This window comes from Artibeus jamaicensis, unplaced genomic scaffold, assembly GCF_021234435.1.
Source record: "Artibeus jamaicensis isolate MK-2021 breed Jamaican fruit bat unplaced genomic scaffold, CSHL_Jam_final contig_466, whole genome shotgun sequence".
Lineage (NCBI taxonomy): Eukaryota > Metazoa > Chordata > Mammalia > Chiroptera > Phyllostomidae > Artibeus > Artibeus jamaicensis.
Genome location: NW_026521844.1, coordinates 7123332 through 7135622, shown reverse-complemented (window position 1 = coordinate 7135622; position 12291 = coordinate 7123332). Strand labels below are relative to the sequence as shown.

Genomic DNA, 12291 nt, shown 5'->3' with positions numbered 1-12291 from the left:
TTGCAAAGGTCGTCCCTCATCCTTAACCACAAGGGGTCGAAATACAGTTCCTAGAACCAGGCAGAGTGGTCTACAACAGAACAGAATAGAGAGCCAAGATGTAAACCTATATCTTTACAGTCAATTAATACCTGACCAAGAAAGCAAAAGCATACAATAGGCTAAAGATAGTTTATTCAATAAATGGTGTTGGGAAAATTGGGCAGATATGTGCAGAGAAACAAAAATTGACTACCTTCTTATGCCACATACACAAATAAATTCAAAATGAATTAAAGGCTTGAATATTAGACTCAAAACCATAAAAATTCTAGAAGGAAAATAAAGGCAGTAAAAATATCAGACATTTCTCACAACAACATTCTTTCTGATATATCTACATGGACAAGGGACACGAAAGAAAAAGTGAATACATTGGACCACAGAAACTAAAAATTTTGCACACCAAAGGAAACCATCAACAAAATGAAAAGACAGCCCACTGAATGGAAAAACATATTCACCAATACCTCTGATAAAGGGTTCATATCCAGAACTTATTTTAAAACTTACAAAACTCAACACCAAAAAAACCAAATAATCCAATTAAGAAATGGGCAAAGGACCTTAATAAAAACTTCTCCAAAGAGGACATATAGATGGCCAACAGACATATGAAAAGATGCTCTGTGTCACTAATCATCAGAGACATGCAAATTAAATCCACAATGAGCTATCACCTCACACTTGTCAGAATGGCTATTATCAGTAAATCAACAAAGAAGTGTTGGCAAGGATATGGAGAAAAGGGAACTCTCTTGAACTGTTGGTGGGAATGCAGGCTGGTGCAGCCACTGTGGAAAAAAGTGTAGAATTTCCTTAAAAAATTAAAAATGGAACTGCCTTATAAGCTATCAATACCACTTCTTGGAACTTATCTGAAGAAGCCAGAAACACCAATTCAGAAGAATATACGCGCTGTTATGTTCACTGCAGATTTGAAGGCAACCCAAGTGTCCATTAGTAGATGAGTGGATAAAACAACTATGCTACATGTGCACAATAAACACTACTTGGCTGTAGTAAGGAAGAAAGTCTTACCATTTGCAACAATATAGATTGACCTAGAGAACATTATGCTAAGTGAAATAAGCCAGTCAGAGAAAGACAAATACTATATCATATGATTTTGCTCATATGTGAAATCTAATGAATAAACTGAACTAACAAGCAAAAATAAAAATATACATATAGGTAGAGAGCTAGCTGAGATCTATGGGGAGTAGAGGGTGGGGGAATCACACAAAAAAATAAAAAAAGAAAAGAAAAAACCTTTTAAAAATAAAAAAAGAGAAAATATTTGTGGACATTAACAACAGTATATTTTGTGGGGTGTGGCTAGGGTGGAGGTGGAAGAGGTTGTGGGGGGATAGATGCTAATGAGAAAAAACATGAAGGAAAAAAAGAAGGAAGAGAGGGAGGGAGGGAGGAAAAATGTCCTCTGGTGAAAAAAAAAATGTTAACAGTCCTAAGTCACAACCTGCTTACTCTTCCATTTGTCATCAAGGAAATTAAGGGCTGAGTCCACACCTTATTTTATTGTTAGCTTTGCCTTAGTAGGCAGACAAGATACATTCTTCATGGTGGAAAAAAACAGTGACAAAAGTCAGCTCTCTGTCTCTTCTTAGTTAGGCATGTTACTCTCTGGGTCTCAGAATGCAGTATAATATCACCGTTTGTGATTTTGACTTCATGAAAATAAGAAACTTTAAATAATTTGTGGGGTGTTTTTGTTGTTATTGTTCATGTTTTTCTGAGACAAGACCAGAAAAAACAACAGAGGTAAGATCCTGGAAACAAAAAGAGAGAGAGAAACATACTTTCGACATCAGACTGCCCTGGCGTTAAATTCTGCCTCTGCTAAAATTCCCTATGGGCCTGATCGGTCAAGTTTGTCTTGTTTATCTCCAAAGTCAGTGTAATGATGTTTAGCCTTACATAATTTTTAGAAAAGTTTATAAAGTTATATATATATATAAATGTATAGACCACTCTACACTGGAAATGGTTATTGTTTTAAACCCTCCTGATTTCTGGATTCTCAAGTGAATACTTCTAAAAAAGTGTTGTAGTGTGTGTGTGTGTGTGTGTGTGTGTGTGTGTGGTGGGTGATTAGGGAGTAGAATTGGCAGAAATTAAAATACCTTTCAAGATCCCATTTTCTAATATCTAAGTTGAACTCAGCTAAAATATTTGAAAATTATCTTGCATGTCATCTCACTAAATTGTAGAAAGTCTCTCATCAAAATCTTGAATATTCTGACTAGAACTGCAGAAAATGTCCATAACTCTACTCAGTTTTATTTCTTTTTCTCTGTGTGGTCTTTCTCTTTTTTCTTCATTGTCTCTTCTTTTTTGGTCACTTTTATCACCTTTCTCTAAAAGAGTCAGACAAATGCAAGTTAAGAACAGGGTTGAGAGTTGAGAGAGAGAGCTGGATTCCACTCCCACTTCCACCACTTAGCAGCTCTTTGATTTGGGCAGAATTACTAACCTCTGTGATGGTAGTATTACCAACCTCACAAAACTTCTGGGAAACTCAGGTACTTGTGTGAAGTGCCCATGGAGTGCTCTGTGATCATTCCTTATTCACCCACTTCTTTTTTCTTTGACTGGTCTTTTCTGCTTTCCTCTTTTCTTTTTCTCCCTCTTTTATTCTGCTTATTTTACTCTTTTTCTGTTTTCTTTAAAAAAATAACTCTGTCCTCCTTTCTCCTCTTCCTTTTTCTGGCTTTATGTGCACTCTTCCATCTCATTTGCTCCTCTTTGTATTGACCTAAATCATGTTCACTTTAATGTGATTATAAAAAAACTCAGCAGAGCTTGACAAATTTTTATTTCAAGCCTTAATACCTTATTTTAAGCTGTCCTGGTTATAAACAAGAAATTTATAATAACTTACAAAATATTTTTACATATTCTATAATTAAAATGGGAAAAATAAAATTGTAGTTTATGTACATTAAAACTGTTTTTATGTTGTGAATCTTTAATCTGATAAAAAGGCATAATCAATATTAAATAATTCATTAAAGAATTCTCAGCCAGGAAACATTATTCAATTGCTCTCATGTATGCTATTAAAATTTGGCAGTTATATTTTCTTAATAAAATTATTTTAGTAGGTTTATTTTATATGACATTGGATATAAATTAGATTTAAAGTTTCTTTATTTAAACAACTTCTTCATAGATTGAAGAATCAGTAGTAATATTTGGCCTAAAATATGACTTCATTTTTTAATTTTATTTTGGTTTGTTTTTTTCCCATGTCTAATTTAATTCTGAAATGTAAAGCTCTTTTGAAATAAAATACAGTTGAAATACAATATTGTATCAGTTTCAAGTATATAACATAATGAGATTTCTTATATATATTTTAAAAAGTGATCACCACAAAAAGTCCACTATCCATCTGTCCCCATACAAAGTTATTGTGGTATTACTGATATCCCCTATGCTGTACTTTACATCCCTGTGCCTTATTTATATTATAAGCTTACCTCTTAATCTTCTTCACTTTTTATTCATACTTGAACTGTCCAACCCTCTGGCAATCATTAGTTTTTCTGTATCTATCACTCTGTTTGTTTTGTTTCTTCATTTTTTAGGGTTTTTTAAAGATTCCACACATGATTAAAATGATACAGCATTTGTCTTTCTCTGACTTATTTCACTTAGCATAATACCATCTAGGTCTATCCATGTTCTTGCAAATGGCAAGGTTTTATTCTTTTTCATGACAGAGTAATATCCCTGTGTGTGTATGTATACACACATATCCACTTCTTTATGTATTTGTCTATTGATGAACACCTAGATTGCTTCAATAACTTGGGTATTGTAAATAATGCTGCAGTGAACAAAGAAGTTCTTGTATCTTTTTGAATTAATATTTTATTTTATTCAGATAAGCCCCGCAAAGTGAAATTTCCAGGTCCTTCTTTGTCTCTTACTATATATAGCCTTTGTTTTAAAATCTGTTCTGTCTGGTGTAAGTATTGCTACCCCAGCTTTTTTGTTTGTTTGTTTTTATTTTCATTAAATATCTTTTTATCCCTTTACTTTCAGTCTGTGTAAGTCTTCCAAACTAAAGTCTCATGTAGGCTGTATGTGTTGGGGACTTGTTTTTTTATCCATTTAGTCACCATTTTTTTAATGGAACACTTAGTCAATTTCCACTTAAAGTAACTATTGAGGAAAATAATATGAAAAAATAATTTTTTTCATAGTAGGTTTATGAGTGGTTCATCTACTGTCTTTACTATACATATGTTTGCCTTTTCCAGTGACATTTTTCTTACACATATTTTCTTATTTCTAATTTTGGTCTTTTGTTTTCCACAAAGAATTCCCTTTAACATTTCTTAGAATGCTGGTTCAGTGTTGATGAACTGCTTCAGCTTTCATTTGAGAAAATCTTGATCTCTCCTTCAATTCTGAATGAATATCTTTCTGGGCAGAGTATTCTTGATTGTGGGTTTTTCTTTTTCATCATATTGAATATATTATGCCTCTCCCTACTGCCCTAAAAAGTTTCCGTTGAAGAGTCAGCTGATAGTCTTATGGGCATACCCTTGTATGTAACTAGATGTTTATATCTTTCTGCTTTCAAGATTTTTCTTTATCTTTAACTTTTAACAACTTAACTGTAACATGTCTTGATGTGTTTCTCTTTGGAGTCTCTCTATCTTGTTTGAGACTTCTTGTGCTTCCTGTACTTAGATGTCTATTTCCATTGCCAGGTTAGGGAAGTTTTCAGCCATTATTTCTTCAAATAAATTTCTATCCCTCTCCCTCTCTCCACCTTCTGGGACCATTATGATTCAAGTGTTAGTACACTGGATGTTGTCCCAAAGGTCTCTTCTGCTATCCTCATTCTTCTAAATTCTTGTTTCTTTCTGATCTTCCACCTGAGTGAGTTCTGCTATCCTGTCTTCCTGATTACTGATCCATTGTTTTGTGCCATCTAATTTTTGTTTATTCCTTCCAGTGTGTTTTTCATTTCAGTTTTATGTTCTTAAGTTCTGATAGACCCCTTTTTGTAATTTTTATCTCTTTGTTGAAGTTCTCACTGACTTTATCCACTTGTCAGGAGAGTTGGATGAGCATCTTTATAACTATTTCCTTGAACTCTTCACCTAGTAGAGAGCTAGAGCAGTTTCATTTAGTTTTTTTCTAGAATTTTGTACTGTTTTATTTTTTGGAACATTTTCTTTTCTCTCCTCATTTTGCCTGCTTTTTCCTATGTATAAGATAGTTCAGCTAAATCTCCTATTCTTGAAAAAGTAGCCTTATATAGAAGGCTACCCCCCTTGTTACCAGAGCCAGGTGCTCCTGAGGGTAAGACTAGTGTGGCCTCCTGTTCTGGCTGGGCCAAAACATCTATGGACACACTGGTGGGCAAAGCTGGTCTCTGGCTTGCTGGCAGTGAGGTCTGGCCACAATTCATGCATACTCACTGGTATGTAGAGAAAGCCTTTGATATGGCTGGCTGCAAGGCCCAGCACTGCTGTTGTAGACATACCACTTTGTGCTGGTGCCAAGTGAGACCACCTGCTGAGTGTATCAGGGAAGGTGAGGGTTTAGAGGGGTGCTACCCTGGGTAGGTCCTCAGGAAAATATCAGGTGTGGGGTCAACAATGTTAGCAAGGCTAATGGAGCATGTCAGAAATAGTGCTTGCCAGTGTCAGACCAGCCAGATTAGAGAAAAGGGGGGAAATGGCATCCACCAGTCTCTCTGGCTCAAGAGAAAGTTCCAACAGATATCTGTCCCTCCAGCACACACTCTAAAATTAGATAATGTACCACCCTCACATATGACCTAAGTGCTTTTCAAACTGCTGCCTCTGCGCCAGCACTCAGAAAGAGTGCAGTCTGGGTTTTCTGCAGCCCTTGGCTCTTCCAAATGTAAGCCCCACTGGCTTTTAAAAGCAGATGTTATGGAGGCTCCTGTTCTTGGTTCAGTTGCTCCAGGCTAGCACTCAGATATTCCACTCTTCAGAGACCACATCCATGGTTTTGATGTTCCTCCCACTTGTGAGTCACTGCATGAGGAGTGGGAGTGGGGTAGATCCTGACTAGACTTAGTCTCTACCCGTCCTGCTCATTTCAGTGGGGCCTTTACTTACTATCCATAGTTGTAGAAAATCTGTTCTGCTAGTGTTTGGGTGGTTCTCTGAGACAGTTATTCTACATGTAGCTGCAGTCTTGGTGTCAATGAGCAGGTGTGAGCTCAGGATCTTCCTCTGCCATCTTTAACTTGAAGTCTGGAGACTTGCTCTTGAATGTCCACTTATATTGTCCATGAAATGTGATTCCTTGTGGTTGCTATACTTCACCTACAAGAAACCTGTCTCAGGATCTCATTTTATGGTTTTATACCTTCAATTGAGATTATATGTATATCATGAGTATATTTTCATTGTGCAATTTATCATTATTGTATTGGACAGAGGATATATTTTTAGTTATGTAATCTATTACTGGAAAACTATTCTTCATGTTTAGTGAAAGTATATAGATGAACTACTTTCTGAACCAATAACAATGACAAAAATAACAGTTTTAGATGCTGGAGTGTCATTTGGGGTGCCATCCTGTATATAAGTTACCAACTAATTAAAATAATAATATCTTTATTGTTCAAACATCAGGGACAATTATCCTACTTTTAAAACTATTACCATTTTCATAAGAATTTGAAATGCTTTGGGTATGTGAAACAGTTACAATATTTTGACTCATGAGTCAAGGTTTAAAGTGTATTTATATCTATGGCTGTAGGAGAATACATGCATTTATTTTATATGAGATCAAGTAGTTGAGGTTTTTTTCTCTTCTCTATGTTACCTGATTGATTTTTATGCAGATAATGAATATAATATGATCAGTGCCTTGTCCAACTAACTAATTTTTGTGAAGTACAATATTATGGTAAATTATTAAAATTAAACTTGTTTCAAATATTGCAACTGGAATTTTTTTAGATGTAGAATCTTTATGAAATAGACTTCTTTTAAAAGTGTGTTTCCAGCCCTGTTGGCGTGGTTCGGTGGATTGAGTGCCAGCCTGCAAACCAAAAGTCGTTGGTTCAATTCCCAGTCAGGATACATGCTGGGTCCCTAGTTGGGGGTGTGCAAGAGGTGATCAATCAATGTTTCTCTCTCTCTCTCTCTTTCTCCTTTCCTTCCCCTCTATCTAAAAATAAATAAAATATAAAATATATAAATATAAATAAACCTCTGTTTCCAGTTTATAATCATCTCCATTGCCTCCTAAATGCATGCACTGACAACCACTTCTGTAACTAAGCAATGTGGTATTGGCTGCCTCGATTGTACTAAATGACCCTGAGGAACAGAGATTGGTCAGAAGTAGGAAAAGTTTTCAGAAAATCTCCAATATGCTTTGTGAAGAGCAACAGAGAGCTGAATAGAAAGTCAAGGAAATATTGTGTACTTTGATTAGGGTCTGGTTGACATGATTGACAATACATTGTGCTGTTTTTTTTCCTGTGGTAGTATATATCTCCCCAAAGCAAGCACAGAGAGGACAGATACTTGATTTTTTTATAGCTTTAACACCGCATCAATCAACTCTTTTTTGGTCTTTTGCTTGAAAAGGTGTTAATATAAGTCCTGGCAAAAATGGGGCTCAGAAGCTTAGTTATGATTAAATAACTTTAGAACTCCCTAAGTGATCTTTTACTTTACATTCCATCATTAAGATTTACCATCCAAATAACTATAGTTATTCATTTCTTTGACAGTTAATGATTGTTGTTGAAAGTTAACCAAAATAAATTAATTTTCTGTTGTTCTTTTATTGAAAACCCCATTTTTATAAAATGACCATATTCTGGTATTGAGAGAACAAATTTGAGTTAAGTATTTTGAAAAGTGCTTCTTGTTTTGTACTATTAAATAGCCTGTTTTACTTGTACTGACAAGAGACAGAAGAACAAAGAAACAGAAAGAGGAAAAAAGATCTAAATGTATTTTTAAAGGCAATACTTTTTTGTTTTAGATTCAATTTTACATAAAATTGTATTCTTAATTTATCTTATGATAATTTGTTAGTATATAGAAACACAACAGATATTTGTATATTAGTAAATGCCTAAAATCAATTTTTTGAGAAGGTAAAGGACCTGTACTTTGAAAACTATAAGACACTGGAGAAAGAAATTAAAGAAGATACGAGTAAATGGAAGCATGTAGCATGCTCATGGATAGGAAGAATTAATATTTTGTCATGCCCATAACTATGCAAAGTAATCTATAGCTTTAGTGCAATCCCCACCAAAATACCAATTGCATTTTTCACAGAACCAGAACATTTTATGTGGAACCATTAAAAAGCCCTAACGGCTAAAGCAATCTTGAGGAAAAAAGAACAAAGTTGGAAATACCATATTCCCTGATTTTAAGCTACATTACAAAGCTACAGAAATCAAAGCAGTATGGCATTGGCACTAAACCAAATACCTGGATCAATGGGCCAGAATGGAATTCCCAGAAATAAATGTACACTTATATGGTCAATTAATCTATGACAATGAGGCAAAGTACACAATGGGAAAGTAACAGTCTTTTAAACAAATGGTGTTGGAAAAACTGTACAGATACATACAAAAAATAAAACTGGACTATCTTGTTGCACCATATGAAAAAATAAAATTAAAATGGGTTAAAGATGTAAATATAAGAGTGGAAACCTTATTTGAACAAATAATAAAAGAGAACGTCCCCATTCTGGCAAAGGAAATAGACTTCCAGGAAATCCAGGAAGCTCAGACAGTCCCAAAGAAGTTGCACCCAAGAAGGAACACACCAAGGCACATCATCATTATATTAGCAAAGATTAAAATAAAGGAGAGAATCCTAGAAGCAGCAAGAGCTAAGGGGACAGTCATCTACAAAAGAGTTGCCATCAGACTGTCAGGTGATTTCTCAAAAGAGACCTTCTAGGCTAGAAGGGGCTGGAAAGAAGTATTCCAAGTCATGAATTCCAAGGACCTACAACCAAGATTGCTCTATCCAGCAAAGTTTTCATTTAGAATGGAAGGACAGATAAAGTGCTTCTCAGATAAGATCAAATTCAAAGAGTTCATCATCACCAAGCCCTTATTATATGAAATGTTAAAGGGACTTACCTAAGAAAAAGAAGATAAAAAAGATGAACAGTGAAAGGACAGCAAACTCACAGTTATTAACAACCACACCTAAAACAAAAGCAAATTAAGAGGACAGCTAGATCAGGAGCAGAATCATAGAAATGAAGATCACATGGAGGGTTAGCAACAGGGGAGTGGGAGAAGGAGAAGGGGGGAGAAGGTACAGAAAATAAGTAGCATAGACAGTAGATAGAAAATAGATAGGGGGAGGGTAAGAATAGTAGGGGAAATATAGAATCTAAAGAACTTGAGACACGTGTTCATAAACTAAAGGGTGGGAATGGTGGGGGAGGAGTGTGGGGGGGAATGGGGGGAATAGGACAAATGTAAAGGCATAATCAATAAAATAAAAAATATTTTTTAAATAAATAAATACCTGGAACCATAAAATGCCTAATAGAAAACATGGCAGAAAATGCTGGCATTGGTCTTAACAATATTTATTGGATATGTCTCTCCAGACAAAGGTAGTAAAAGCAAAATAAACAAATGGGACTACTCCAAACTAAAAAGCTTTCACACAAAACAATAAACCATCAACAAAATAAAAAGACAGCCACCTACTAAAAGTACTGAATGAGAGAAGATATTAAAAATGATATGTTCAATAAGGTGTTAATATCCAAAATCTCTAAAAACTCATGCAACTCAACATGATTTTAAAAAAATAATCTAATTTAAAAACAAGTAGGGGATCTCAATAGACATTTTTTCAAAGAGGACATACAGATGACTAATAGATATATAAAAAGATGCCCAACATCACTAATCATTGGGGAAATGCAAATCAAAAGCACAGTGAGACATCATCTTACACCTGTTGGAATGGCTGTTATTAAAGACAATAAACAAAAGTGTTGGCAAGGTTGTGGAGAAAAGAGAAGCTACATGCTCTGTTGGTAAGAATGAGGACTGATGCAGCCACTATGAAAAATAGTGAAAAAATTCCTCAAAAAATTAAAAATTACAATTACCATAAGACTCAGCAATTCTACATCTAGATATCTATCTGAAAAAAAAACAAAACACTTATTCAAGAAGACATATACACCCCTATTTTCATTCCAGCACTATTTACAATAGCCAAGATATGAAAGCAACCTAAATATTCTTTCATAGATGAATGGATAAAAAAGATGTGGTACACATATACAATAGAATGTTATGAACAATAAAAATAAAAATAATTTTACCATTTGTGACAACATGAAGAAACCTGTATATTATTATGGAAAGTGTAAAAAGACAGACAAGACAAATACTATATTAATTAACTTATAGCTATAGTCTATAAAAAGTGAAATAGGCCTTGCAGACACCACCATTCCCTGGAATCTTCCTGGTGCCTGGCCATGGTCAACAGCACCTGGTTCTTAGACATGACTGCCAATGGCAAGCCCTTGGGCCATGTTTCCTTTGAACTATTTGCAGACAAAGTTCCAAACACAGCAGGAAATGTTTGTGCTCTGAGCACTGGAAAGAAAGGATGTGGTTATAAAGGCTCCTGCTTTCACAATTATTCCAGGACTTACTGTCAGGGTGGTGACTTCACACGCCACAGTGGCACAGGGAGCAGGTCCATCTACGGGGAGAAATTTGATGATGAGAATTTCATCCTGAAGCACACAGGACCTGGTATCTTGTCCATGGCAAATGCTGGAACCAACACAAATGGTTCCATTTTTCATCTGCACTGCAAAGACTGAGTGGCTGGATGGCAAGCATATGGTCTTCAGCCAGGTGACAGATGACATGGATGTTGTGACAGCCATTGATGCGCCATGGATTCAGGAATCACAAGACCAGCAAGAAGATCAGCATTAGTGACTGTGGACAACTCTAATAAATTTGATTTGTGTTTTATCTTAACCACAAAACCATTCATTCTGTAGCTTCGGAGAGTACCCCTTCACCCACCCTGGCTTAGAATGTTTTATAATTTTTGTGCTCTCACTGCAGTTCATTGACTCCCATGTTTTCCTTACCGCTTCCAAGTCTAGCTGGATTGCAGAGTTAAGTTCATGATTATGAAATAAAAACTAAACAAAAAAAAGCAAGACAAACAAAATAAAACAGAAGCAGACTCATGGATAACATGAAAGAAACGGATGGTCACCAAAGGAGAGGGAGGAACAGAGATTGGTAAAAAGGTAGAGAGGAATATGTGGTCCAAACTTCCAGTTATAAAACAAATACGCCATGGGGATGTAATGTACAGCACAAGGAATAGAGTCAATAATATTGTGATACCTTTCCATGCTGAAATGGTTACTACCCTTATCGTGATGACTACATTGTTGTGAGGTATACAAGTGTCAAATGTCTATGTTGTACAGCTGAAACTAATATAACATTATATGTCAACCACATTTTAATTTTTTTAAAATTGAGACACTTGCAAAAAAAAGTAATACTTTGAATGATAAAACCTAATAATATTCCCCAGGAAAGAAGTGTAATAAATGCAAGGCAAGGTGTTTTAAAATATAAAAATAACAAATGACACAGTGTGACTTATGTAATAAAATTAAATTTAACTGAGACAAATATAAAAACATCAGTCTCATGAGGCATACAGATGGATGCAAAGTTATTTTATATATTGCCATGCAAAATTTGATTAGCCAGCCTTGTGTCTGTCTGTGCTTAAAGGCTTCAGAATTAAAGTTTAATCACTTCCAGACTTTAAGCATCTGTTTTCACATGCAATTTATTTTTAAAATGCACATTTACACGTTTCAGAATTATTTCCTACTTTTCCTAATAATTAAGCCTTCACATCAAGATCGGCTGTATGACATAGTGAAAGGAACAGGACTTTCAGAGTAAGGAGACCTGGCTCACCTCTTGCTTTTGTTTATTGTCAGTATGTCAGTTAATTTAGAAGAAACACAAGTTCTTGATATGTAATAAAAAATGATACAAATTAAAAATAGTTCCAAGGTAGCACAATGTTTTTTTAGTGCATTTGATAATGTAATGAACTAAATTTGGAAACTCTAAATGACTTTAGGCTTTAAGTATCATTGTTTTTCAGGAGCAAAGATTATACAAAAAAGATAATATGATAGTTG

The 12291-nt window shown here is 35.0% G+C and overlaps 1 pseudogene; it reads left to right on the top strand.

Moving 5' to 3' along the window:
* Nucleotides 1–10569: 10569 nt before the first annotated feature.
* Nucleotides 10570–11060, top strand: LOC119056483 (peptidyl-prolyl cis-trans isomerase A-like; annotated as a pseudogene).
* Nucleotides 11061–12291: the final 1231 nt, after the last annotated feature.